The sequence below is a fragment of the Cherax quadricarinatus genome, chromosome 74 (genome assembly GCF_038502225.1).
Source record: "Cherax quadricarinatus isolate ZL_2023a chromosome 74, ASM3850222v1, whole genome shotgun sequence".
NCBI classification, from domain to species: Eukaryota; Metazoa; Arthropoda; class Malacostraca; order Decapoda; family Parastacidae; genus Cherax; species Cherax quadricarinatus.
In genome coordinates this window covers 3,254,626-3,260,991 of record NC_091365.1, presented here as the reverse complement: position 1 = coordinate 3,260,991, position 6,366 = coordinate 3,254,626, and the positions used below count along the sequence as shown (strand labels likewise).

At 39.2% G+C, this 6,366-nt stretch overlaps 1 protein-coding gene across 1 annotated transcript in view; it reads left to right on the top strand.

Moving 5' to 3' along the window:
- The first annotated feature begins 1,220 nt into the window (after window positions 1-1,220).
- The window catches only part of LOC128700163 (uncharacterized), a 23,867-nt gene continuing 18,721 nt past the window's right edge, over window positions 1,221-6,366 (top strand). Inside the window, exon 1 of the mRNA XM_070100679.1 lies at window positions 1,221-1,551. The gene's annotated coding sequence lies outside the window, so the exon portion shown is untranslated. The remainder of the gene's footprint in view (window positions 1,552-6,366) is intronic.

The following is a 6,366-nucleotide window of genomic DNA, read 5'->3' as shown; positions in this document are numbered from 1 at the left end:
AGCCCCTCAAGGAAGGTTCCTTGATGTTGGTGAGGGGCTCTTGATTTAGGGAATTGGATCTGTGCCCCAGTTCCCCGAATTAAGCCTGAATGCCTTCCACAGCCCCCCCCCTTAGGCGCTGTATAATCCTCCGGGTTTAGCGCTTCCCCCTTGATTATAATAATAATCCTCAAGGAAGGCAGGGACCTTGATGCTGGTGAGGGGCTCTTAATTCAAGGAATTAGACTTTTCCTCCATTTCCTTGGAATGAAACCGATTGTTAACCATTCCCTCCCCACAGGGCGCCACATGAACCCGACGGGTTTAGCGGTTCCCCGAGATTATAATAAGAGAGGAGCTGAGGGAGGGTGGATGCGCCTCCTTGACTCCGCCCTCAACACTGCCATACATGTAAGGATGGATTTTATTACTGTATATCCAGTTTCTGGAAATGCCATGACGCCGCTGGAGGGCTCTTGGTCTGGGAGTTGGAGCTATCCTCCACTTCGATCAAACCTGATTGCCTCCCATTCCCAAGAGCAGTACAACCCCAGTGGGTTTAGCAATTCCTATTAAACTTAATAGTAAAAATAAATGAATCCAAATTATTTTTTTTTCATTGTTCACGATAATACGGTCGCAGTTTTCATAATAGTTTATAAGAGTCCTAGATGAAAACAAGGTTAAAAGAAAGGTGATAAGTGAGGAAGAGTTAGCATAAGTCGTGAAGAAAGTGACCTCCGTCAACTGTAACTTTTTAAGGTGAGGATGTTGAAGTAACCAATAAGAACACAGTTTGTGGCACTCGTAGCTTGTTATTGGATGTGATGATGCCAGGTGGCAGTGTTGTGGTGAGAGACAGATTTGGTGACTTCAACGCCACTAAGAGTGTTAGTGAGACACAAGTCACAATCTCTGCAACAACACACACGCTGCTCTCTCTCTCTCACACAAACACACACACACTTGTTCAACAGTGCTGTGGTTGCAGCTCAATGTGATAATGGTGAGCTGAGAGCAGATAGTGAGAGGTATTCATTGCTGGTGATGAGTGAAAGTGATTCATTGTTATTCAGGTGGTGAGTCAGTGGTAAGAGAGGAGAGCAGCTGGAGGCAGGTGCTTCAGGATACACTTCAGGAGGACCTTTAAGAACACACCTGAGGAGATCCTTGAACATACACGTAAAGAAGTGCTTAACGATACAGTTAAAAACCTTAAGTATACACCAAAAGGATGTAAATGAGAAAGCCTTTAACGATACACCTGAGTTCTTTAAGGATACACATACAATTCTTAAGGTACATTTGAGACTTCTTGCATTTAGTATTATTCAAAGAAACACCACAAGAGACGGCTCTTAACTACATAAGAAGGACCTTAAAAACATACATAAGAAGGTCCTTGAGGATACACCTAAGGAAAGGATCTTAAGGACATACCAGAGGAAAAGGTCCTCGAGGACAGACAATAGTTAGTGCATCGTGAAGAGTGGCCTATCAGGATCCCGCCAAGAGGATGAATATGACATATACAAGACAATAGGAAGCAGTCACTAAGAACATGGCTTGAAGGTGAGTGGTTATGTTAGTGTCGCCTCAGTGTTGCAACAGTCAAGGTGGGAGTGCACAGTGCACACCAGTGACGTATCAACTGTTTTGGCTAGAATGTATTCTGTATGGTAGTGTATTCACTCGCAAAATGTTTGGCAGTCACCAGTATCTCCCCATGGCAAACTTGAGGGGTATGTACACCGTTGGGTGTCTAATATATATATATATATATATATATATATATATATATATATATATATATATATATATATATATATATATATATATATATATATATATATATATATATAAATTTTTTTTATTATTATCACACTGGCCGATTCCCACCAAGGCAGGGTGGCCCGAAAAGAAAAACTTTCACCACCATTCACTCCATCACTGTCTTGCCAGAAGGGTGCTTTACACTACAGTTTTTAAACTGCAACATTAACACCCCTCCTTCAGAGTGCAGGCACTGTACTTCCCATCTCCAGGACTCAAGTCCGGCCTGCCGGTTTCCCTGAACCCCTTCATAAATGTTACTTTGCTCACACTCCAACAGCACGTCAAGTATTAAAAACCATTCGTCTCCATTCACTCCTATCAAACACGCTCACGCACGCCTGCTGGAAGTCCAAGCCCCTCGCACACAAAACCTTCTTTACCCCCTCCCTCCAACCTTTCCCAGGCCGACCCCTACCCCGCCTTCCTTCCACTACAGACTGATACACTCTTGAAGTCATTCTGTTTCGCTCCATTCTCTCTACATGTCCGAACCACATCAACAACCCTTCCTCAGCCCTCTGGACAACAGTTTTGGTAATCCCGCACCTCCTCCTAACTTCCAAACTACGAATTCTCTGCATTATATTCACACCACACATTGCCCTCAGACATGACATCTCCACTGCCTCCAGCCTTCTCCTCGCTGCAACATTCATCACCCATGCTTCACACCCATATAAGAGTGTTGGTAAAACTATACTCTCATACATTCCCCTCATTGCCTCCAAGGACAAAGTTCTTTGTCTCCACAGACTCCTAAGTGCACCACTCACCCTTTTCCCCTCACCAATTCTATGATTCACCTCATCCTTCATAGACCCATCCGCTGACACGTCCACTCCCAAATATCTGAATACATTCACCTCCTCCATACTCTCTCCCTCCAATCTGATATCCAATCTTTCATCACCTAATATTTTTGTTATCCTCATAACCTTACTCTTTCCTGTATTCACTTTTAATTTTCTTCTTTTGCACACCCTACCAAATTCCTCCACCAATCTCTGCAACTTCTCTTCATATATATATATAAATATATATATATATATATATATATATATATATATATATATATATATATATTATATATATATATATATTATATATATATATATATATATATATGTATATATATATATATATATATATATATATATATATATTAATATAAATAATTATATATATATATATATATATATATATATATATATATATATATATATATATATATATATATGTATAATATATAAATATATATATATATATATAAATATATATATATATATAAATATATATATATATATATATATAAATATATATATATATATAAATATATATATATATATATAATATATATATAAATATATATATATATATATAAAATATATATATATATAATATATATTTTATATATATATATATATATATATATATAAATGTATATAATATATATATATATATATATATATGTATATAATATATATATATATATATATATATATATATATATATATATATATATATATATATATATATATATATATATATATATATTTTTTTTATTATCACACTGGCCGATTCCCACCAAGGCAGGGTGGCCCGAAAAAGAAAAACTTTCACCATCATTCACTCCATCACTGTCTTGCCAGAAGGGTGCTTTACACTACAGTTTTTAAACTGCAACATTAACACCCCTCCTTCAGAGTGCAGGCACTGTACTTCCCATCTCCAGGACTCAAGTCCGGCCTGCCGGTTTCCCTGAATCCCTTCATAAATGTTACTTTGCTCACACTCCAACAGCACGTCAAGTATTAAAAACCATTTGTCTCCATTCACTCCTATCAAACACGCTCATGCATGCCTGCTGGAAGTCCAAGCCCCTCGCACACAAAACCTCCTTTACCCCCTCCCTCCAACCTTTCCTAGGCCGACCCCTACCCCGCCTTCCTTCCACTACAGACTGATACACTCTTGAAGTCATTCTGTTTCGCTCCATTCTCTCTACATGTCCGAACCACCTCAACAACCCTTCCTCAGCCCTCTGGACAACAGTTTTGGTAATCCCGCACCTCCTCCTAACTTCTAAACTACGAATTCTCTGCATTATATTCACACCACACATTGCCCTCAGACATGACATCTCCACTGCCTCCAGCCTTCTCCTCGCTGCAACATTCATCACCCACGCTTCACACCCATATAAGAGCGTTGGTAAAACTATACTCTCATACATTCCCCTCTTTGCCTCCAAGGACAAAGTTCTTTGTCTCCACAGACTCCTAAGTGCACCACTCACTCTTTTTCCCTCATCAATTCTATGATTCACCTCATCTTTCATAGACCCATCCGCTGACACGTCCACTCCCAAATATCTGAATACGTTCACCTCCTCCATACTCTCTCCCTCCAATCTGATATTCAATCTTTCATCACCTAATCTTTTTGTTATCCTCATAACCTTACTCTTTCCTGTATTCACCTTTAATTTTCTTCTTTTGCACACCCTACCAAATTCATCCACCAATCTCTGCAACTTCTCTTCAGAATCTCCCAAGAGCACAGTGTCATCAGCAAAGAGCAGCTGTGACAACTCCCACTTTGTGTGTGATTCTTTATCTTTTAACTCCACGCCTCTTGCCAAGACCCTCGCATTTACTTCTCTTACAACCCCATCTATAAATATATTAAACAACCACGGTGACATCACACATCCTTGTCTAAGGCCTACTTTTACTGGGAAAAAATTTCCCTCTTTCCTACATACTCTAACTTGAGCCTCACTGTCCTCGTAAAAACTCTTCACTGCTTTCAGTAACCTACCTCCTACACCATACACTTGCAACATCTGCCACATTGCCCCCCTATCCACCCTGTCATACGCCTTTTCCAAATCCATAAATGCCACAAAGACCTCTTTAGCCTTATCTAAATACTGTTCACTTATATGTTTCACTGTAAACACCTGGTCCACACACCCCCTACCTTTCCTAAAGCCTCCTTGTTCATCTGCTATCCTATTCTCCGTCTTACTCTTAATTCTTTCAATTATAACTCTACCATACACTTTACCAGGTACACTCAACAGACTTATCCCCCTATAATTTTTGCACTCTCTTTTATCCCCTTTGCCTTTATACAAAGGAACTATGCATGCTCTCTGCCAATCCCTAGGTACCTTACCCTCTTCCATACATTTATTAAATAATTGCACCAACCACTCCAAAACTATATCCCCACCTGCTTTTAACATTTCTATCTTTAACCCATCAATCCCGGCTGCCTTACCCCCTTTCATTTTACCTACTGCCTCACGAACTTCCCCCACACTCACAACTGGCTCTTCCTCACTCCTACAAGATGTTATTCCTCCTTGCCCTATACACGAAATCACAGCTTCCCTATCTTCATCAACATTTAACAATTCCTCAAAATATTCCCTCCATCTTCCCAATACCTCTAACTCTCCATTTAATAACTCTCCTCTCCTATTTTTAACTGACAAATCCATTTGTTCTCTAGGCTTTCTTAACTTGTTAATCTCACTCCAAAACTTTTTCTTATTTTCAACAAAATTTGTTGATAACATCTCACCCACTCTCTCATTTGCTCTCTTTTTACATTGCTTCACCACTCTCTTAACCTCTCTCTTTTTCTCCATATACTCTTCCCTCCTTGCATCACTTCTACTTTGTAAAAACTTCTCATATGCTAACTTTTTCTCCCTTACTACTCTCTTTACATCATCATTCCACCAATCGCTCCTCTTCCCTCCTGCACCCACTTTCCTGTAACCACAAACTTCTGCTGAACACTCTAACACTACATTTTTAAACCTACCCCATACCTCTTCGACCCCATTGCCTATGCTCTCATTAGCCCATCTATCCTCCAATAGCTGTTTATATCTTACCCTAACTGCCTCCTCTTTTAGTTTATAAACCTTCACCTCTCTCTTCCCTGATGCTTCTATTCTCCTTGTATCCCATCTACCTTTTACTCTCAGTGTAGCTACAACTAGAAAGTGATCTGATATATCTGTGGCCCCTCTATAAACATGTACATCCTGAAGTCTACTCAACAGTCTTTTATCTACCAATACATAATCCAACAAACTACTGTCATTTCGCCCTACATCATATCGTGTATACTTATTTATCCTCTTTTTCCTAAAATATGTATTACCTATAACTAAACCCCTTTCTATACAAAGTTCAATCAAAGGGCTCCCATTATCATTTACACCTGGCACCCCAAACTTACCTACCACACCCTCTCTAAAAGTTTCTCCTACTTTAGCATTCAGGTCCCCTACTACAATTACTCTCTCACTTGGTTCAAAGGCTCCTATACATTCACTTAACATCTCCCAAAATCTCTCTCTCTCCTCTGCATTCCTCTCTTCTCCAGGTGCATACACGCTTATTATGACCCACTTCTCGCATCCAACCTTTACTTTAATCCACATAATTCTTGAATTTACACATTCATATTCTCTTTTCTCCTTCCATAACTGATCATTTAACATTACTGCTACCCCTTCCTTTGCTCTAA